The sequence below is a fragment of the Dendrobates tinctorius genome, unplaced genomic scaffold, assembly GCF_039654945.1.
Source record: "Dendrobates tinctorius isolate UK_male_01 unplaced genomic scaffold, ASM3965494v1 ptg000126l, whole genome shotgun sequence".
Lineage (NCBI taxonomy): Eukaryota > Metazoa > Chordata > Amphibia > Anura > Dendrobatidae > Dendrobates > Dendrobates tinctorius.
In genome coordinates, this window is record NW_027361794.1 from 25,699,247 (window position 1) to 25,722,640 (window position 23,394).

The 23,394-nt window shown below is 43.1% G+C and overlaps 1 pseudogene; it reads right to left on the reverse strand.

The window, feature by feature from the left end:
* Window positions 1–20,804, reverse strand: part of LOC141047194 (uncharacterized) — a 44,776-nt pseudogene extending 23,972 nt beyond the window's left edge.
* Window positions 20,805–23,394: the final 2,590 nt, after the last annotated feature.

The window sequence follows — 23,394 nt, forward strand, 5'->3', positions numbered from 1 at the left end:
ACAGCACATGGGTGGTACATGGAGCCTGAGGTATACAGCACATGGGGGATACATGGAGCCTGAGGTATATAGCACATGGGGGGTACATGGAGCCTGAGGTATACAGCACATGGGTGGTAAATGGAGCCTGAGGTATACAGCACATGGGGGGTACATGGAGCCTGAGGAATACAGCACATGGGAGGTACATGGAGACTGAGGTATACAGCACATGGGTGGTACATGGAGCCTGAGGTATACAGCACATGGGGGGTACATGGTGCCTGAGGTATACAGCACATGGGGGGTACATGGAGCCTGAGGTATACAGCACAGGGGGGGTACATGGAGCCTGAGGTATACAGTACATGGGTAGTACATGGGGCCTGAAGTATACAGTACATGGAGGTACATGGAGCCTGAGGTATACAGCACATGGGGGTACATGGGGCCTGAGGTATCGTGATTACCTTGCACACTGCAGCCGCACAGGAGGACGTGACACTTTCAGCTCTGCTATCTTGCTCAGCAGTGGATGGAGCCTGTGCACGGAGTCCGGCGTCTCCCTGGTGCAGGCTCGCTGACAATGCAGCCCCCTCGTCTATTGCTGCAGCAGGATTATAACTCTCCCTCTCCTGGAGCCGCACAGCAGGAGTCTCCCGAGTCCCCACTGATGGGAAAAGCATGGCAAGATACCGCGCGCAATTCTTAAAGGACCCGCGGCCAAAAAATAGGGAAAGTGGGGAAAGCGGCTCTGGGCTGCACAAAATGATATGGCGGGCCGTATACGGCCCGCAGGCCGGATGTCCCCCACCCCTGCAGTAGATAATCCTCCTCTAGAGGAGTCTGGAGGCGACTCTGTCATACAGACCACAGGAAAGCTGGAATATTTGTGTGTATGGGGGAGTCGGGAGAGATCGCCGTCTGCCAAATGTCCGTTCAGCCAACTCTGATCTCATGTGTATGGGGCCGTTAGTATTACACTGACAGGCAGTGATGATACACGGCACTACAGGAGTACAGGGCATCACGGGAGCCATCAGAGGCTTGAATGTTGTATGATCGCACTGATCAGAGGGGTTTAAAAAGGTTTAAAGTGGAAAAAATATCACAGTTTCAGCAACAAGAAATATCCATCACTATATGGAAAGCAGAGTCACTGCACAATGTTAGTTACGTCACGTCCATAACTACTTTATTATACTCTATTATCCTGTACACAGTGGAGTAGATAGAAATCACAGGTCCCACAGCAATAGCTGGAATTGGGCCCTCCAACGTAAAGAAAAACTATCTATCTATATACACTGTTCAAAAAAATAAAGGAAACACTTAAACAACAGAATATAACTCCAAGTAAATCAAACTTCTGTGAAATCAAACTGTTCACTTAGGAAGCAACACTGATTGACCATCAATTTCACATGCTGTTGTACAAATGGAATAGGCAACAGATGGAAATTATTGGCAATTATCAATACACCCTCAATAAAGGAGTGGTTCTGCAGGTGGGGACCACAGACCACATCTCAGTACCAATGCTTTCTGGCTGATGTTTTGGTCACTTTTGAATGTTGGTTGTGCTTTCACACTCGTGGTAGCATTAGACGGACTCTACAACCAACACAAGTGGCTCAGGTAGTGCAGCTCATCCAGGATGGCACATCAATGTGAGCTGTGGCAAGAAGGTTTACTGTGTCTGTCAGCGTAGTGTCTAGAGGCTGGAGGTGCTACCAGGAGACGGGCCAGTACACCAGGAGATGTGGAGGGGGTCGTAGGAGGGCAACAACCCAGCAGCAGGACCGCTACTTCCACCTTTGTGCAAGGAGGAACAGGAGGAGCACTGCCAGAGACCTGCAAAATGATCTCCAGCAGGCCACAAATGTTCATGTGTCTGCACAAACCATTAGAAACCTACTCCATGAGGATGGTCTGAGGGCCCGACCTCCACAGATGGGAGTTGTGCTCACAGCCCAACACCGTACAGGACACTTGGCATTTGCCACAAAACACCAGGATTGGCAAATTCGCCACTGGCGCCCTGTGCTCTTCACAGATGGAAGCAGGTTCACACTGAGCACATGTGACAGACGTGACAGAGTCTGGAGACGCCGTGGAGAGCGATCTGCTGCCTGCAACATCCTTCAGCATGACCGGTTTGGCAGTGGTCAGTAATGGTGTGGGGTGGCATTTCTTTGGAGGCCACACGATGTTGGGCTGTGAGCACAACCCCCATGGAGACACAATTGTGCCTTTACCTGGAGATAAATTCCCAGTGGGGGCAATTTCCAAAATGCAATAACTTAAGTGGGGAATTTATCTCTTTTCACACTTAAGGGATCTGTATATGGAGTCTACAAACTACAGTGGGGGAATAAGGATTTGTTACGCTGCCAATTTTGGGGCTAAAGTCACATTTTTGTGAGGAAATAAAGTAAAATTGTCATTTTTTCCTTCCACATTGCTGAAATTCCTGTCACACTATCCGAATTCAGATATTGTCCTGTCAGAAAGAATACAGCGAGTGAAAGGGTTAATAGGACTCACAGGAGGAACCGGCCCAGAAAGCAGAAGATCCAGGAGTGTCTGCCACATATATGACTGCTCTGTGCACACAGGACCTGTGATGAGGTCACAGGAGGGGAGGAGTCAGGGGTCACATGATCAGGGGCCTCAGTGTGTGCAGGACTCAGTGTGCTGGAGCGCTCCGGATAATCAGCTGCGTGTGTCGCGCTGTGTGATAGTCACAGCACCTGCATGGAGGGCGACACATGCAGCTGATTATCGGGAGCGCTCCAGGGATCCGGGGTCCCGATGCAGCTATTCGGTAAGCGATATTAGCCAATAACAACTTCTCCGACGATATTCGCTCATCTCTAGTAATAACAGCTCAAAGACATTCACCGAACTTTTCATTAAGTTTAATAGTGAGACCCTATTAAATATTGAGCACCAGTGGGATGAAGCATTGACAGCGGCATGTAAAAGTGTGGGCGCCCCGGGTCAAAATGACTGTTATTGTGAGCAGTAGTAAGATGAAGATGAAATGATCTCTAAAAGGCCGAACCTCTAAGATGACACATGGCCTTTGCATTTTAGGCAAAAGTAATAATTATAAAATATATATATAGACTTTTTTACAATTTCATAACTGGAAAAAGAGGCGATGCAAAACTTTGGGCACCCTTGGAGATTTGTGTACTGAGATAATTTTGACCAAGATTTCACACCTTAATTAGCTTGTTACGGTTATGGTGAGATCACATGGTGACCAGGAGCTACAGTCTGAGGAAAGGGCTAAAAAGCCTTCACTAGACCCCTGTACAGCTGTATAATGAGGCCCAGGCTTTATAGTGAAGGGACAGGAGTGAGGGCCTGTTCCCAGGAGCTACAGTCTGAGGAAAGGGCTAAAAAGCCTTCACTAGACCCCTGTACAGCTGCATAATGAGGTCCAGGCTTTATAGTGAAGGGACAGGAGTGAGGGCCTGTTCCTAGGAGCTACAGTCTGAGGAAAGGCCTAAAAAGCCTTCACTAGACCCCTGTACAGCTGTATAATGAGGCCCAGGCTTTATAGTGAAGGGACAGGAGTGAGGGCCTGTTCCCAGGAGCTACAGACTGAGGAAAGGGCTAAAAAGCCTTCACTAGACCCCTGTACAGCTGTATAATGAGGCCCAGGCTTTATAGTGAAGGGACAGGAGTGAGGGTCTGTTCTCAGGAGCTACAGTCTGAGGAAAGGGCTAAAAAGCCTTCACTACACCCCTGTTCAGCTGTATAATGAGGCCCAGGCTTTATAGTGAAGGGACAGGAGTGAGGGTCTGTTTACAGGAGCTACAGTCTGAAGAAAGGGCTAAAAAGCCTTCACTACACCCCTGTTCAGCTGTATAATGAGGCCCAGGCTTTATAGTGAAGGGACAGGAGTGAGGGTCTGTTTCCAGGAGCTACAGTCTGAGGAAAGGGCTAAAAAGCCTTCACTACACCCCTGTTCAGCTGTATAATGAGGCCCAGGCTTTATAGTGAAGGGACAGGAGTGAGGGTCTGTTTCCAGGAGCTACAGTCTGAGGAAAGGGCTAAAAAGCCTTCACTAGACCCCTGTACAGCTGTATAATGAGGCCCAGGCTTTATAGTGAAAGGACAGGAGTGAGGGCCTGTGCCCAGGAGCTAGTCTGAGGAAAGGGCTAAAACGCCTTCACTACACCCCTGTACAGCTGTATAATGAGGCCCAGGCTTTATAGTGAAGGGACAGGAGTGAGGGCCTGTTCCCAGGAGCTACAGACTGAGGAAAGGGCTAAAAAGCCTTCACTAGACCCCTGTACAGCTGTATAATGAGGCCCAGGCTTTATAGTGAAGGGACAAGAGTGAGGGCCTGATCCCAGGAGCTACAGTCTGAGGAAAGGGCTAAAAAGCCTTCACTAGACCCCTGTACAGCTGTATAATGAGGCCCAGGCTTTATAGTGAAGGGACAGGAGTGAGGGTCTGTTCTCAGGAGCTACAGTCTGAGGAAAGGGCTAAAAAGCCTTCACTAGACCCCTGTACAGCTGTATAATGAGGCCCAGGCTTTATAGTGAAGGGACAAGAGTGAGGGCCTGATCCCAGGTGCTACAGTCTGAGGAAAGGGCTAAAAAGCCTTCACTAGATCCCTGTACAGCTGTATAATGAGGCCCAGGCTTTATAGTGAAGGGACAGGAGTGAGGGTCTGTTCTCAGGAGCTACAGTCTGAGGAAAGGGCTAAAAAGCCTTCACTACACCCCTGTTCAGCTGTATAATGAGGCCCAGGCTTTATAGTGAAGGGACAGGAGTGAGGGTGTTTCCAGGAGCTACAGTCTGAGGAAAGGGCTAAAAAGCCTTCACTACACCCCTGTTCAGCTGTATAATGAGGCCCAGGCTTTATAGTGAAGGGACAGGAGTGAGGGTCTGTTTCCAGGAGCTACAGTGTGAGGAAAGGGTTAAAAAGCCTTCACTAGACCCCTGTACAGCTGTATAATGAGGCCCAGGCTTTATAGTGAAGGGACAGGAGTGAGGGTCCCCAGGAGCTACAGTGTGAGGAAAGGGTTAAAAAGCCTTCACTAGACCCCTGTACAGCTGTATAATGAGGCCCAGGCTTTATAGTGAAGGGACAGGAGTGAGGGCCTGTTCCCAGGAGCTACAGTCTGAGGAAAGGGCTAAAAAGCCTTCACTAGACCCCTGTACAGCTGTATAATGAGGCCCAGGCTGTATAGTGAAGGGACAGGAGTGAGGGCCTGTGTCCAGGAGCTACAGTCTGAGGAAAGGGCTAAAAAGCCTTCACTAGACCCCTGTACAGCTGTATAATGAGGCCCAGGCTTTATAGTGAAGGGACAAGAGTGAGGGCCTGATCCCAGGAGCTACAGTCTGAGGAAAGGGCTAAAAAGCCTTCACTAGACCCCTGTACAGCTGTATAATGAGGCCCAGGCTTTATAGTGAAGGGACAGGAGTGAGGGTCTGTTCTCAGGAGCTACAGTCTGAGGAAAGGGCTAAAAAGCCTTCACTAGACCCCTGTACAGCTGTATAATGAGGCCCAGGCTTTATAGTGAAGGGACAAGAGTGAGGGCCTGATCCCAGGTGCTACAGTCTGAGGAAAGGGCTAAAAAGCCTTCACTAGATCCCTGTACAGCTGTATAATGAGGCCCAGGCTTTATAGTGAAGGGACAGGAGTGAGGGTCTGTTCTCAGGAGCTACAGTCTGAGGAAAGGGCTAAAAAGCCTTCACTACACCCCTGTTCAGCTGTATAATGAGGCCCAGGCTTTATAGTGAAGGGACAGGAGTGAGGGTGTTTCCAGGAGCTACAGTCTGAGGAAAGGGCTAAAAAGCCTTCACTACACCCCTGTTCAGCTGTATAATGAGGCCCAGGCTTTATAGTGAAGGGACAGGAGTGAGGGTCTGTTTCCAGGAGCTACAGTGTGAGGAAAGGGTTAAAAAGCCTTCACTAGACCCCTGTACAGCTGTATAATGAGGCCCAGGCTTTATAGTGAAGGGACAGGAGTGAGGGTCCCCAGGAGCTACAGTGTGAGGAAAGGGTTAAAAAGCCTTCACTAGACCCCTGTACAGCTGTATAATGAGGCCCAGGCTTTATAGTGAAGGGACAGGAGTGAGGGCCTGTTCCCAGGAGCTACAGTCTGAGGAAAGGGCTAAAAAGCCTTCACTAGACCCCTGTACAGCTGTATAATGAGGCCCAGGCTGTATAGTGAAGGGACAGGAGTGAGGGCCTGTGTCCAGGAGCTACAGTCTGAGGAAAGGGCTAAAAAGCCTTCACTAGACCCCTGTACAGCTGTATAATGAGGCCCAGGCTTTATAGTGAAGGGACAGGAGTGAGGGCCTCTTCCCAGGAGCTACAGTCTGAGGAAAGGGCTAAAATGCCTTCACTAGACCCCTGTACAGCTGTATAATGAGGCCCAGGCTTTATAGTGAAGGGACAGGAGTGAGGGTCTGTTCTCAGGAGCTACAGTCTGAGGAAAGGGCTAAAAAGCCTTCACTAGACCCCTGTACAGCTGTATAATGAGGCCCAGGCTTTATAGTGAAGGGACAGGAGTGAGGGCCTGTTCTCAGGAGCTACAGTCTGAGGAAAGGGCTAAAAAGCCTTCACTAGACCCCTGTACAGCTGTATAATGAGGCCCAAGCTTTATAGTGAAGGGACAGGAGGGAGAAAAGTGGGGAAAGGAGCCAGAAGAGCCGGACTGCCCATCACTAACCTGCAGAGCCGCACTCCACATATATGGCTGCTCTGTGCACAGGACCTATGATGAGGTCACAGGAGGGGAGGAGTCAGGGGTCACATGATCTCCGGAGTGAAGACGCTCCATGGAGCCTTCTCCTCAGTTAGTGACATTCCCGCCATTATTTGCCCCTCACTACTGGCACAATTACCCCGCGCCGCCTTCTCTACACAGTGTTATGTGTGGAATGTAACGTGTGATTTCTCTGGAGGGAAATAGACCCCCACACATGAGAGAATTCTCCCCAGTTACCGGCCGTCTACTATATGGCGGCATATGATTGTGCTATCGACTCCACACCAGGAGCTAAAATGCCCAAATCTCGGTTATTTCCCCCCTTCCAGAGTCCGGCTGAGGCCAGGGTCACACTTGGGAGAAACTCGCCCGAGTCTCGCTCCTCAGTGTCCTTGTGGATTAGCCTCTGTAGGGGAAACGACACCGGCTGTCAGGGACAGGGGGCCCCAACATAAATCCAATATTCGCTGTAAGAAAACCCAACCTGATGCCGCCATTCGGGGTCACCAATGCTCCGGCAGTCTGTGACAATGTCAGTAATTATATTTTTGTCACTGATTGGTAGATTTGTGGTAATTTTCCTGGATGATATAGTGAGTTCCTCCCGTCCTCTGGAGGAGCATGCTGAGCCTGTCAGACAGGGTCTCCAGGTTCTACGTGACAACTATTTATTTGGTAACCTGGAGAAATGACAATTTGTGGTCCAGCAGGTCCAGTTCTCAGGACATGTGGCTTCTGCATTGGGGTTTCAGATGGACCCCGTTACGGTCCCAGCAGTCCCTTCATTGGTTTTAGCCAAGTGACCTGAAAGTGTTACAGAGATTTCTTGTAGTCGAGAAACTGAGGAACAAACAAGTGAAAAATAGGGTCTTACCTGATAACCAGATGTAATGAGAGTAGGGGAGTATTACACTCACCTGATGGAGCGGCTCCTTTACACCATGCTCAATGCATAAATCAGCTGCTGCAGGACCCGGGGCCAAAGACCGAGCAGAAGAGCTGATCCGGGTATGTGTCTGTACCTGCGCTGCTGATGGAGACGATCGGAGATGGAGATTTTCCTTAAAAACGTTTATTTACTTATATTCCGCAGCACTTTACAGTTTGAACACATTATCTCGCTGTCCCCGATGGGGCTCACAATCTAAATTCCCTATCAGTATGTCTTTGGAATGAAAAAACGCCAACAAATCACAAAATGTCAAAGTTCATGAGAAAGTCCGTCACACAAAGATAAATTATAGTTCATGAGAAAACAGAACACACTTCCATACAATAATTATATTATAAAGTGCCTATGAATGAAGTGAGGTCACCTAAAAGAATGAATAAAAATATACTGTATCTTTCGGACTATAAGCCGCACCGGGCCATAAGACGCACCCCAAAGTTTCAGGAGGAAAATAAGGCAAAAGTTAATGTGTCAAATGGGGGTCTGTGCCACAGTCTGAATTCAGTAAACCCGGGAGGGGGGGAATCGGCAGCGCTGGTGGAGCCGGGTCACAGGAGGTGTTCGGTGATCCGGCGATGACCTGACTTATCCCAGGCTGGTGCAGCAGGAGCCTCTGTAACATCTGTAATCTCACTGAGGCCATTTGGAGTAAGGGGGTTTAGTTTATAAATCCAGAAGATTTCTTCCCGATGAAGTTGTCCAATGCGATTCTGACCCTGTGGGGGAATCTCCTCTGTGGGGAATATTCTCAGTTGTGTGGAATCTTTCTTGTGTTTGATGGTGCAGTGACGTGAAAGCCCATGTTGGAGAAAACCCTATGGAGTATTGGAACGGTGTGAGTTCAGCCTTTTGTGGAGGGGTTGGGTCGTCCTTCCCACATATAATTTCTGGTATGAGCATATAATCACATATATAACATAACTGGTGGAACATGACATGGGAGTTTTGGTCGGGAAAATTTCACCAGTAGAAATAATGGTGAATTCAGAGAGACCATGGCAGATCGAGTCACAACAGAGGCAAGTTTTCAGATTGCATGTAATGAGTTTATTCGGTACAGGCGATTTTTAGCAAATCTTCCTTCTTCTCTTCTATGTTTCTTGGTGCTAGGACATTTTTCAACGATGGAAGTCTTCAAAATGTCAAAAAGGGATTGCTGGGTAATGTTTTTCCCATTCCAGCTGTCTGACATGCTCATGATGCTCCTGCAGAGGACGTGAGTAACTCAATATATCATCCAGGTAAACTACCGCAAATCTACCCATCGGTGAGAAAAAAAATGAAATTTTCAAAGACTGCCGGAGCATTGTTTAATCTGAATGGCATCACCAAATTTTCAATATGACCCTCCCGTGTATTGAATGCGGGCTTCCATTCATCACCATTGTGTATACGTATAAGAGTAATCATAAGGAATTGAAAGAATTGTCACCCTGATCCTTCTTACAATTTTATTCAATGGTGAAACGTGACATCAAACCATATTAGAGTGCGGCGTGCAGGTAGCAGGGAGCTATACAGAGGAGAGAGCCTGACGGACTATGGCCGTTTCGCACTTGCTTAGCACTTCTGCCGGTCCATGCTTGTCAGGTGGATACACCACTTCGTTTTAACAAGGGTTAGGGAATGGTTAACTGAGAAGTGCAAAACATGTAAAGTGAGTACAGTGAGATGATTAATATATAAGATTAAAAGAAATATAACATAGATCAAAGCCACACATATTAAATCTATCATTGAGGCCAAGGGGAACTTGTGCATCACAATCCAAAATCCATTTTGCTTCTCTTTTTAGTAGCCCCACGGCTCCTAGATACCCGCTGTTTACCCTGGAAACCAGCGTGCACGCTCATTTCCAAGGTAAACAGCGGGTATCCAAGAGCCGCGGGGCTCCTAGTTACCTGACGTTTACATTAGAAACCAGCGTTCAAAAAATGGCCCGGGACATTCAACGACGATCAGCGATAACCAGCAGGGGGGTCGGTCGCTGATCCCCGTCACACACAGCGATCTTGCTGGAGAGATCGCTGATGTGTCACAAAATCAGCGATCTCGCTAGCAAGATCGCTGTGTGTGACGGGGCCTTAAGTCAGGGATGAGGGGAAGCGGGTAAGTGTTCCGAACCGTTATCTTGTTAAGTTCCCGAAAGTCAAGGCACGGCCGCAAACCACCATCTTTCTTCTTCAAAGAAGAAGAACCCTGCTGCCACGGGTGAAACAGAAGGCCTGATATGCCCTTTGCGGAGACTCTCAGCTATGTACTCCTTCACGGCTTGGCACTCTGGCCCAGACAAATTGAACAACTGAGCCTTAGGTAACTTGGCTCCAGGTAGTAAATCAATGGCACAATCGTATGGTCTATGTGGTGACAGCACCTCAGCCTTGCTTTCGGAAAACACATCTTCGAAATCCTTCAGGTATTCCATAATACCTTCCAGACCGACAGATGACACAGATACGGATTTAACAGAGTTAACAAGAGGTCTCAGGTTACAACATTTATCCTTGCATCCCCATTGAGTGAGCTCCCCCATTACCCAATCAATGGTAGGATTATGGCGTTGAAGCAAAGGCATCCCCAGTACCAGTCTGTTAAATATTAATAATCCGTTAATTTCTTATAAGACTCAGTTCTGTAGAATGCTTTAGCTTACATGACATAGGCTATTTTTAAGCTTGGCTCATGGTAGAAAGACAGCTCCATATATGTAGAGACCACGTGCTTTAGGAGACGTATATAATTCATGGCTAACTGTAGAGGTCGCTCTTCTTCTTCCCTCACCATCATGAGACACAGACGCAAGATGACATAACTCAACAGCTGGTATGTTACTTGACTACGAAGAAGCCGAACTGAGAGACAGACGCCATTTGCCATGTGGGATCTCAGAGCATGAACAATGGGCAATATCTCTTTCACTTATTTTTATTCACCTGTTTTTCTGTAATAACCTTTCTTTGATGGAAGAATCCAAATAAACCACTATATTTCTATCTGGTAACTAGTCCTGAATATTTTACAGGATATGCATTATTTTACATTGGAGAGCCAGCCAGATCTGAATTTTTGTACTTTTTTGCGGATTTCCCTCAACTTGCCCACACGGGGGATTGGACTTTGCTAACGTCAAATCATATGTGCAAGTTATCGGGAATTCCACTACTTACAAGAATCACATAGAACCTAGAAGTAAGAAGTACCAGATAGATTGAGAAGTACTACAAGTGCCAAAAGTACCAGACGTAAGCCAGACGTGTAAAGACAGGAACCCAGCGTTGTCCATCAAAGGAACAAGCTGAGACATTTCAAGGTAAGATAAAATGGATGTCATTAATTGTCTTGCTAAGCAGAGTAAATTGAAATTTAAGTCTGTAGACAATTCTAATTCAGAAGTTTTATGGTTAAGTTTATATGCCGAGTGTGAACTCGAGAATCAGAGGTTAGATTCTAAGTTTTTCAATAGAGAAAGAGAGAGATTAAAAAATATTCTACAGATGGTAGATATATTTCATAGATCTGTGTCAGAGAAATCCAAAAATGATTGTTGTGATGTTCTCGAGATTGGCTGTAATCAAGTGTCTGTAGCGGCCATTGAAGGTGACCTTGCAGACGTGGAACAAGATGGAGAAGTAGGAGGAGACTTCAGAACTGACGTAGAGGACGTACAAGGGAAAGACGTACCACTAAAAATAGACGACTCACAGGCCCAAATCCGAAGTAACGTAAGGAAGAATTTGATAAAAATATGCGAAATAATTCCTGCTTATGAAAACAAAATAGATGTTTGTAGAAACTCTGAGGTTTTTGAAAGTTGTGTTGATAAATTTGATTTATCTAACGAGGAGAAGAATCAGTTGTTCAAAATGTGGATCCCTGTAACCTTTTCCAGGAGGTTATCTTTAAAGTTATCTGGTGAAACACATGAGAATTTAACTGATGAGGACAGATTAAAAATTCTCATTTTTTGTTCATCAAATGAAAATCATCCAGATATTGATATTCTTCAAAAATTAAGGATTGGTCGGAAGGAATGTATTTTTACTTTTATGTCCATATATGAACGCTTGTATAGAACGGTCATGGAGAATGTCAAAACACCGTCCCTCATAAGGAGTTTTGTAAGCAAATTTTGGTTTTTAAATCCTGCATCTCGTGTTATTGCGTCACAAAAAGATTCTTTGTTTGAATGTGCGCAATCCCTTGATTTTGCCAGAAAACACGAGAATCGTGAAAGGACAGTAAATCGTGCTAATTTTGTGAAGACAGTCAGAGTAAAATCTTATCAGAAGCCTGCATTAGCAAAACCTTCTAAAATGAGTTTTCCCCAAAACCAAATATATGAAGAACAAAGGAGATCACATGTTTGTTATAAGCCATATGGAATGATGCAAAGGAACACCGAAAAGACACAAATTGAATTAAGAAAAATGATGAGTTTTGATCTTCTTCCTGTAACAAAGATGGCCGAATTTGACAGACAGAAACAGGTGGTGAGTGACATCATGGCCTGTAAACTGAATACTCTGCTCCAAGAATCTATCAGCTTTAAAATGGCAAGAACCTTTCAGGATATTTTTTGCAGAGAAATAAGTATGGGTGTAGGAATTGGCTAGGAAAAAAGTAATATATATTGTGTAACAGTGTTATACAATTAGTGAGTTATATGTAATTATTTTATAGAGTATAATCCTGTAGTTTTATGGTTTGTGGATATATACATAGTCATACAGTATATATAGAGTGTTTGTAGAAGTAGAAATAGTAGAACTGTATTTTTTAATGAAAATTAAAATCTACATCAGTAATAATATTTAAAATTATGAATATGATATTAACCTTATCTTTTATGTTTCCTTAGAATTTTCATTTCAAAGCAGGACTTAATCGGGAAAAATTCTCTTCCAAGGATTTATGCCTTTATTTACACAGGAAGTTGCAATAATTGCATGATATATATATCTAACCCTTAAAAGGAAATAACTAATTGCATTTTAAAAAAATGTTCTGTATGTGTGCCTTCACTGCATGGTTCGGATGACTACCACAGCATATGAAATTTGTACCTTAGGCTAATAATAAGTATACCAGACCAGTATACTATGTCCCTGTTCCTTAGGAAAAGAATTTTAAAGGGGGTCTCAACTTTTGCAAAGCAATGGAATTTTTTTTCCAGGCCTAAATGTCAAGTATAGCTATACAATATATTTATGTCACGAGTATTTGGGGAATATTCAAAGAAATATTAAGAGACTAAATTGAAATAGTTTACAATGCATTGATAATTAGGATAATTTGGGTTAAAATATGTGTATTCATCACACCTTCATATGTGAGGTATTTGGTTTAAACTTAATATGTGACACAGTCTGAGTGACAGTGACTGAGTGTATGAGCAGCTGCTGAGCGAGTGATGTGATACGTTTGTAAGAGGCCTCAGGATTCTGAATGCATGAGAGAAAGAAAAAAACCCCAAAAGCTTTTATCTTTAGGAGAAATATGCAGATCAGATAAATTATTAGAATATTAAGATACATAATGAAATATTATCTATACAACATATATTTCTATAGTAATTATTATTTCTTGATTTAGTTAATAGTGGATAAGTGCAAAGTGCAATCGCACATCAAAATGGTTTATGCAAATTAATTTTTCCAAAGGATAATTTTATGATATTCAAATTAATTTTAATGGTTACACATCTTCAGACAAATAATGGTATAAGCAAGTATAATATTTACACAATTTATAAATTAATTATTTTTAATTTTGGTTTTGATAAATGAATTATTTCATGAAACAATATTTTTTGGTATTAAGGGGGAAAATATGTTTTTTATCCTGACTACATCATCACATTTGATTAATACCTCTTCTTCACACATTTTAATAGGAAAAAATATTAATAAGGTACAATGGTATAAGTATTGGGTATAATAACAAGTATTATAAAGAGTCATTTCTTTACACTAAGAGGAATTACATGCAAAGTTGCATAATTTGAATATTTTGGTAACACAAGTTTATGACAATTATGAAATAATCCAGATCATGGAAATATTAAGGGTGTATGTTACTGAAGACATAACTACTCTGCATCAACATAAAGGCCTTATTCTTATTTTTATTCTTATTTTTCATTATTTTTAATTCTTTCACCAATATTTAGTAAAGTAATATCTATTGAGAATATTGCTTCATTAAATATAGCAATTATATGGTTCTTTTACTAAGGAAAATGTTTCACTTCTGAGTTATATGCAACAATTCTTTTATTCATTCATTCGCTCACTCATATATTCTTATTTTGGTTCATGGCTATACATTCCTACATATTATTAGTATAATAAATATATTCCGTATTAATAAAGATGAAAACATTGGTTACATAAAACACAGTGACACCTATGGGTTGAAAAAGGTAATTACACCTATGACATAAAAATGTTCTATCACATGAAAAAATATGGATAATAATGTATTATCACTTATTATTGGTTTATTATTTCAAACATTGAAATCCATATACAGTACAAATTCTGATAATAATTATATGGATATTACTGATTGCTATGGTACGCTGTGATATTATAGGATAGGAAAATTACCGGATTTGGTATAGACTAGGGAATGAAGACTTCAAGCAAGATACTGAAATTACGTTAATAAAGACTTTTCATATTAAAATTGATTCTTATCAGTTGCAAGAAGAAGAATGCCGCGATCCAGAAGTCCCAGAAGGTAACAAAGCTATGACTTCTCAGTAAGACTGTGTTAATTACAAGTGCAGTATCCACCACTGACAGTCACAATTAAAGTGTCTAACCTGACAACCAGAGGACGATGATCCTACGATGCTGATGTGAACTGTGTTATCACGTTCTTATCAAGTTCCAGAAGTTTTCAATCACCTGTAAAGCTTCGATGTAAAGCTGGTGAACAATAAGGTAATTGTCAGGAAGCTACAACCCTGACATATGTCCTGTGCATTAGGACAAGGACTGGTTATGGTGCTATGTTTAGCAAGGAAGAGTCATTTTAACCCTTGCTTTGCTGACCAAAGACGTCACACCTGTTCAAAGACCAGTGCCGATGGAGGATTCCAGAATATCCAAGGTGAGCCAATGTAAGCCCAGGTTTTTAAAGGTGACACTGCACAGATATTAAAGCTGCATTTCATCTATAGACTTTGTTTCTTATCAACATTTGAATTTATGGACTTTAATTTTTACACAACACGATTTCTACAACATCTATATGCTATAGAAAAACTGTGTTTTTAAAAGAACCAAGAAGAAGATAGAAGACATCAAAATGAAGACCAGATGACATCAGATGATGATGACTGAACCTGAGATGCTTCAATTTAGACTTAGGGAAGTATAATTATACATATTTTATATGAATATTGTTCACGGCTTACCATAACATGAATTCACATCAATTGTGTCATTGAGTACTTATAACGGTAATCTGATATTATTATTATGATTGATATTAAATTATTTTGTCAAAGAAGAAGAAAAGAAGAAAGAAGATCTTGTTATATTTTGAGGGTTCCAATTAATGTCTGTCTCCCTCAAAAGGGGGAATTGTTAAATATTAATAATCCGTTAATTTCTTATAAGACTCAGTTCTGTACATTGCTTTAGCTTACACGACATAGGCTATTTTTAAGCTTGGCTCATGGTAGAAAGACAGCTCCATATATGTAGAGACCACGTGCTTTAGGAGACGTATATAATTCATGGCTAACTGTAGAGGTCGCTCTTCTTCCCTCACCATCATGAGAGACAGACACGAAGATGTCTTCTGTGCTGGGCCATGACATGACATAACAGCTGGTATGTTACTTTAGTACGAAGAAGCCGAACTGAGAGACAGACGCCATTTGCCATGTGAGATCCCGGAGAGAAAGAAGAATACATGCTGCTTTGCTATGAACAATGGACAATATCTCTTTCACTTATTTTTATTCACCTGTTTTTCTGTAATAACCTTTCTTTGATGGAAGAATCCAAATAAACCACTATATTTTTATCTGGTAACTAGTCCTGAGTATTTTACAGGATATGCATTATTTTACAATGACTTCATGTGATCTAGACTGTATGCTTCTGTTAATACATCCAGAATTGCGTTTGCCTTTTTTGCTGCTGCATCACACTGTTGACTCATATTCAGTCTGTGATCTATTAGTATACCCAAGTCTGTTTCACATGTGCTGTTGCTTAACCCTATTCCTCCCATTCTGTATATGCTTTTTTCATTTTTATTGCCCAGATGTAACAAAGTAACATAGTTTCATAGTTTTGAAGGCTGAAGGAAGACCTTATGTCCATCTAGTTCAGCCTATTTTTAGTGCAGCTGTTCTGCATTGTTGATCCTGGGGAAGGCAAAAAACCCACAGAGTAGAAGCCAATTTTCTCCATAGGGAAAAAAATTCCTTCCCCTAACCTGGGTCAACCATCTACCTATAATATTATATTATTCGTAACCTTCTATACTACTGTTACTCACAAGAAAAGCATCCATTCCTTTCCTACATTCATTCAGTGAGTTGGCCATCACCACTTCCTCAGGAAGAGAATTCCAGAGCCTCACTGCTCTTACCGTGAAGAACCCTCTTCTATGCTGGTGCAGAAATTCTTTCCTCCAAACGAAGATAATGCCCCCTTGTTCTTGTCACAATCCTTGGTACAAACAGTTCATTGGAGAGATCTCTGTATTGCCCTCTGATATGCTTGTACATATATATTAAGTTTCTCTTTTCTCTTTTCTTTTCTAGAGTAAATAGACCTAATTTTGATAACCTTTCTGGGTATTGTAGTGAACCAACTCCATTTATCATTTTAGTAGCCCGCCTTTGAACCCTTTCAAGTTCAGTAATGTCTTAATTACATTTCTATTATGCACTATATATATATACACAGTACAGACCAAAAGTTTGGACACACCTTCTCATTCAAAGAGCTTTCTTCACCTTCATGACTATGAACATCGCAGATTCACTCCGAAGGCACCAAAACTACGAATCAACACACGTGGAACTACACAATCAACAAAAAAGTGTGAAACAACTGAAAATACTGTGTGTCCTATATTCTAGGTTCTCCAAAGCAGCCACGTCTCGCCCCGACCACCGCCCTGCACACTCTCGGCACTCTCCCGATGATCCCCAAGAGGCAGTCACCGGAAATGGTCTTCACTTCACAGGTGTGCCCTGTCAGGTTTAATAAGTGGGATTTCTTGCCTTATAATTGGGGTTGGGACCATCAGTTGTGTTGTGCAGAAGTCTGGTGGATACACAGCTGATAGTCCTACTGAATAGACTGTTAGAATTTGTATTATGGCAAGAAAAAAGCAGCTAAGTAAAGAAAAACGTGTGACCATCATTACTTTAAGAAATGAAGGTCAGTCAGTCTGAAAAATTGGGAAAACTTTGAAAGTGTCCCCAAGTGCAGTGGCAAAAACCATCAAGCGCTACAAAGAAACTGGCTCACATGAGGACCGCCCCAGGAAAGGAAGACCAAGAGTCACCTCTGCTGTGGAGGATAAGTTCATCCGAGTCACCAGCCTCAGAAATCGCAGGTTAACAGCAGCTCAGATTAGATACCAGGTCAATGCCACACAGAGTTCTAGCAGCAGAACTCTGCAGATACCAGGTCAATGCCACACAGAGTTCTAGCACCAGAACTTCTTGAGCACCGGCGTCTAAAATTGCACACAATACTCCAAGTGTGTTCTGATGAGTGATTTGTACAGAGGGAGAATTGTGTTTTCATCTCGTGTCCCCAGACCTCTTCTATGTAGTACTTGGCATTTTTCCCTGTTAAAAACCATTCCATTAGTTGCTGCCCACTGCGCCAGTTTATTTATATCTTTTTGAATCCTCTCTCTCTCTTCTCTAGTATTAGCTATCCCTCCTAGCTTTGTGTCATCAGCAAATTTAATCAGTTTACCCTCAATTCCTTCATCTAAATCGTTGAAAAAGATGTTGAACAATACAGGGCCCAGGACAGAGCCCTGTGGTACTCCACTTGAAACATTCTTCCAACTGGATGTGCAGCCATTTATGACCACTCTTTGGGTCCGATCACTAAGCCAGTTATGAATCCACCTAACAGTTGCCGTGTCCATTCCATACCAATTCATTTTTTCAATAAGGATTGTGTGAGATACTTTGTCAAATGCTTTGCTGAAGTCAAGATATACTATATCTACAGCATTTCCCTGATCCACCCAATCAGTGATTCTGTCATAGAAGGAAATTAAGTTAGTCTGACATGACTTATTAGTAACAAACCCTTGCTGACTCTGTTTAATCATTTCATTCTTATCCAGGTACTGACATACATGTTGTTTAATAATTTGTTCAAAGATCTTTCCTGGTATAGAAGTCAGACTCACCGGCCTATAGTTGCCTGGGTCCACCTTCTTCCCCTTTTTGAAGATAGGAACATTTGCTCTTCTCCAGTCTTCTGGGACTTCTCCTGTACTCCAAGAATTTTCAAATATTATGGAGAGGGGTTCAAAAATTTCTTCTGCTATCTCCTTCAGTACTCTTGGGTGTAGTTCATCTGGACCTGGAGACTTGAATTCATTTAGGTTAGCTAAGTGTTTCCTCACTATCTTTCTGTTTATAGATATCCTGGATTCCTCTATTCCCTTAATAGGACAGTGAAGAACAGTTGATGTTACATTTCCTTTCTGAGAGAAAACAGATGCAAAATAGGAATTTAAAAGTTCGGCCTTCTCAACATCCTTTCTTACCATTTCATCATTTTCATCCGGTAAAAATCCTATAGCATCTTTGACTTTTCTTTTACTTTTGACATATCCCCAAAATCCTTTATTTTTGCTTTTGACGTCTCTTGCAAGCCTCAATTCATTGTCAGCTTTAGTAATCTGATTTGTGCCCTGCAAGTTCTGCAGACAGCATTATATTCTTTAGATATGCCTCCCTCTTTCCATTTTATAAACATTTTTTTCTTCCTTTTTAGCATGTGCTTAAGTTCTGTGTTCATCCATCCTGGTTTCCTGAAATGCTTCCTATTCTTCTCTCTTTTTGGAATTGTTAACAATTGTGCTTTGAGAATGTCATTTTTCAAGATTCCCCATCCTTCCTGGACATTTTTGTCCTTAAGTATATCCAGCCATTGGATCCCTCCAATTCTCTTTCTGAATCCCTTAAAATCTGCATTTCTGAAATCTAACCTTGACGTCTGAGTCTTCACAGGTCTTCCTCCTCTAGTGATCCAAAATTCTAAAATAGCATGGTCGCTACCTTCTAGGGTCCCAGCCACTTTTACCTCCTCAACCATTTCCTCCCTGTTTATAAGGATTAGATCCAAGGTAGCAGATCCCTTTGTTTTCTCCCCTACCTTTTGGAAGATAAAGTTGTCAGCAAGAGAGGATAAGAATTTCCTTGACCTGTTAGTTTTGCCTGAGAGAGATTGCCAACAAATGTCTGGATAGTTGAAATCTCCCATGAAAACTATGTCATATTTTTGGAGAACTTGGCCATTTGATGCATAAAGAGTTCATCCATATCTTCAACTTGCACAGGCGGCCTGTAGTAAATGCCTGCAATGGTGCCCTTTCCATTGTTCTGTCCTTGTATTCTTACCCAAACAGTAAGTAAGTCCTTGTATTCTTACTCTCAACAGGTAATCCCCCATGACCACCACTCTCCGTTTCTTCTTCACATTTTTCTTTCTCCATCCAGGAGGATTCTGAAGGCGTACAAGGTTGCTGTTTGTGGACAAAGTCTTATCCTGATGTATTTCTTCATCATTCTCCTGCGTAAGAGCCTGGTACTGGCTCCTGAGCAGTATGGGGGCTGACTGCCTCCTGATCCTCCTGCTTCTCTGGGTCACATGTTTCTATTCCTCGGTTTCTTCAGGTGCACTTCGAATTTCTTCTCTTTTTGTAACATGAAGAGATAATTCTGCTCTGTCTAAGAACTCTTCACCTTCCTTAATGATCTTTAATGTAGCTAACCTCTCCTTGAGATTTTGCAACATTTCCTCCAACAGAGACACAAGCTTGCATTTGTGGCATGTGAAGTTTGGTTTTTCCACTGGTAAGTCTGTGAACATGTAGCAAGAAATGCAGCTCACCAAATGGCTCCTGGCCTCTTCCATATTGTTATTGTTAAAGAGATTTCAAAGCGATGAAAAATGAGCCAAAATTTACTGATTTCCTTTTTTCAGCTGCAACGGCCAAAATCCAGTGATCGTTGAGCTCGCGTAGACTCTTCACTTATGCTAAAATTTTTACCACTTTGTTTCCTTGACAGTAATATTTGGCTTTACTTTTCCGTAGATTGTGCTCATATTTGGGTTGGAGCAGTTGGTATAGTTCATACCTTAGTTTCTGTAATGTTTGGAGGATTGTTTGAGGGGCTACGTTTGTGTGCCTCTTCTAGTGCTCTATGTTTTGATTAATTTCCTCTATTTGGTGTAGTGTTTTTTTTATTCTGGGACGCTATTTTACCCTGGATGTTGGCCTTGTGGGCGCACCATACTGTAGATACGGACACATCGGGTGTGTTATTAATTGTGAACTATTCTGATAATGATTCCTGCAATTGGGGCCTAATTTTATGGGATGTGATTCAGTAGTTATTTACTCTCCATGGGGAATATGTCGGATAGTTGTGTCCCTCTGTAATTTGACAGGAGAACGGGGCATGGTCCGACCAGGTGATGTTCCCTATCGTGGCCTTTTGGATGTCCTGTAATAACCTGTAAGTCACCTCTATGGGAGTGTGAATAGAAGATGTAATCCCGCTCAGAGGCGTGTAGAACCCGCCTGACATCATAGAGTTCTTCCGCTAGAAGGGTCTGAGAGTGACCGGGGATTTTCTTTCTTTTGAGGGGATACTGATTTATCAATGTTAGGACAGGGGTGATGGTAAAGTCCCCGCAGACTAACAGAGCGCCTTTTTTAACCTTTGCTACTACCACCAGGGTACCTTTAAGAAATTAAATCTGCTTGGCGTTAGGGGCATAACTACAGACAATTGTGTAGGTCTCGTTATTTATGGTGCAGACTAGGATGACGTATTTGCCCTCGTCGTCCACTACGCTGGTGATTAGCTGGAAGGCGACGGTGTTCTTTATCATGATTACTACTCCTCTTTTTTTATCAATTGCATGGGAATGAAAGACATTTGGGAAATTTCTATTCTGCAGTCTGGGGGCGTCAGTGCTATTTAGGTGGGTTTCCTGAACACACAATACATCTGATTTTAGGGATTTGGCCTCTTTCCATAGAAGGGATCTTCTCAATGGACTATTCAGTCCCTCTACATAAATGCTAGAAATGTGAAGAACCATGTACAGATTACAGATAAAATCTATGTATCACCACTACACAGTTAGAAAAAATGGGGGAATAACAAAAAACAAACTTTAATTTTGTGAAAAAACTGTAGCTTCAAAAATAGAGTTTGGTTCTAAGTGAACCTCCTGGATATGCTCCTCTATCCAGTATATAGAGGGGGTATTGGGGGCTGCTATGCTCCTCTATCCAGTATATAGTGGGGGCATTGGGGGCTGATATGCTACTCTGTCCAGTATATAGTGGGGGCCATTGGGGGCTGATATGCTCCTCTATCCAGTATATAGTGGAGGGTATTGGGAGCTGATATGCTCCTCTATCCAGTATATAGAGGGGGTATTGGGGGCTGCTATGCTCCTCTATCCAGTATATAGTGGGGGCATTGGGGCTGATATGCTCCTCTATCCAGTATATAGTGGGGGGTATTGGGGGCTGATATGCTCCTCTATCCAGTATATAGTGGGGGCATTGGGGGCTGATATGCTCCTCTATCCAGTATATAGTGAGGGGGTGAAGAGAAAGAAAAAACTCTCCTCTCGTGCCTCCGCAGACCACGGTGAAAAATAGTCTTGTATTCTCTTCTCTTGTTCATGTCCACTCCTTCATCAGGGTGGGCGGCATCTTCTTCTTCAGCGGGGAGCTGGTATCCTCGTCCACCATCGCCAGCGACCACTTCTGCAGAAGAGGCATGGCCTCTCGGGGGGAAGTCAGGAGCTGCGTGGCTCCATTCTTGGTGACGATCACCGTGTAGCCCCACTTGTACGTGATCCCGTTGTCCTGTAGGATCTTGGTGGCTGTGGAAATCTCCCGCCTTCTGTTCAGGGTCATGGCGGATAGGTCGGTGAACACCATGATGCTCTAGAACCTCTGGGAGCTCCGGTCCACTCGCTGCAGCTTTGCTAATGGCTTATTTAAAATGATAAAAATAGAGCCTGCAATTACATCCCTGAGCACAGAGGCGGGGGCACTTTTGGGTTTGGGGATCCTGTGCGCTCTATTATGAGGTCTCGCTGCTCCGCCTCAGGGACTAGTGCGGTAAAGAAATCTGTTAGGAACTCCTACAACGCACCCTGTTGTGAGTTCATTTTCCCCTTCGTCACTGAGGTCTGGTGAACTCCCTATTCTGGTAAGGGAAGGTAATGAGCCTGATTATCAGGCACCTGAGCCTAATGAGGATGACTGGCTGAGTGGAGTCACGGACTGGATATAAGGCTGCCGACGCCCTTCTGCCCTGCGGGTGATTTCTCTGTGGACTTCTAGGACACCAGTCTGATTCCTGCTCCTCTAAAGCTAAGTTTTCTGCTTTGCCTGTCAGCATTTGTGTTTTGTTTTTGTTTTCCTTGCTTTTCTGGATTCTGCCATTCCCTGCTGGGGTGAGCTGAACCTCCTTTTGCCTGTTGCTCTGTCTTCAGAATATTCCTGAGTACTGACATAGCTTTTTTGAAGCCTAGCGTCTTCAGGGCCTTTTTCACTGTCAGTCTGTTGGCTCTTATTTTCATAGGGTTTTTCACGGATTGCAGACAGCAGCCTTCCTGTACTTTCCTATCTAGTTAGCTTGGGCCCCGTCTTTGCTCAGTCTATCTTTCTGTCTGTGTTAGTGTTTTCATCTTGCTTCACCGTCATTATATGTTGGGGGCTGCCTATTGCTTTGGGGTCTGCTCTGGGGCAGTTTAGATTTCCCCTTTCTTTCTTTAGGCCTATTTAATTCTCCGGCTGTGATCGAGGGGTCTAGGGCATCGTAGGAACCCCCCACGGCTACTGTTAGTTGTGTGGATAGGATCAGGGGTCTGCAATCCGATAGCTGCCAACCTCTCTGGTTTTCTGGACTTAGCTAGCATTTCTGTTTTTGCCTCCTACGGTGACTCAATCATAACAGAATCACCCGCCATACCGCAGATCCTAGGGTACTCAATAGCAGGAAAGAATTGTGATTAAAAAAAAAAAGTGTGTATATTCTTTCCTCTATATCTCTGAGGCCGTAGGGGGAATTTTTTTTTCTCTCAATGGAGATAAAGCAATTGTCTGATCGTGTGGAGCAGCTCGCTGCAGAAGTGCGGGGAATTTCCGCCTACCTTGCACGTTCGCATGCTGTTGAACCAAAGATCCCTACACCTGATGTATTTTTTGGGGATCGATCTAAATTTTTGAGTTTCAAAAATAATTGTAAATTATTTTTTGCCTTGAAGCCTAATTCGTCAGGGAGCTCTGCGCAGCAGGTTAAAATTGTCATCTTTTTGCTGCGTGGCGATCCCCAGGATTGGGCGTTTTCTTTGAAACCAGATGATCCTATTCTGACTAATGTGAACGCATTCTTTCAAGCTTTGGGGTTGTTGTATGACGAACCTAATGCTATTGATCAGGCTGAAAAGACCC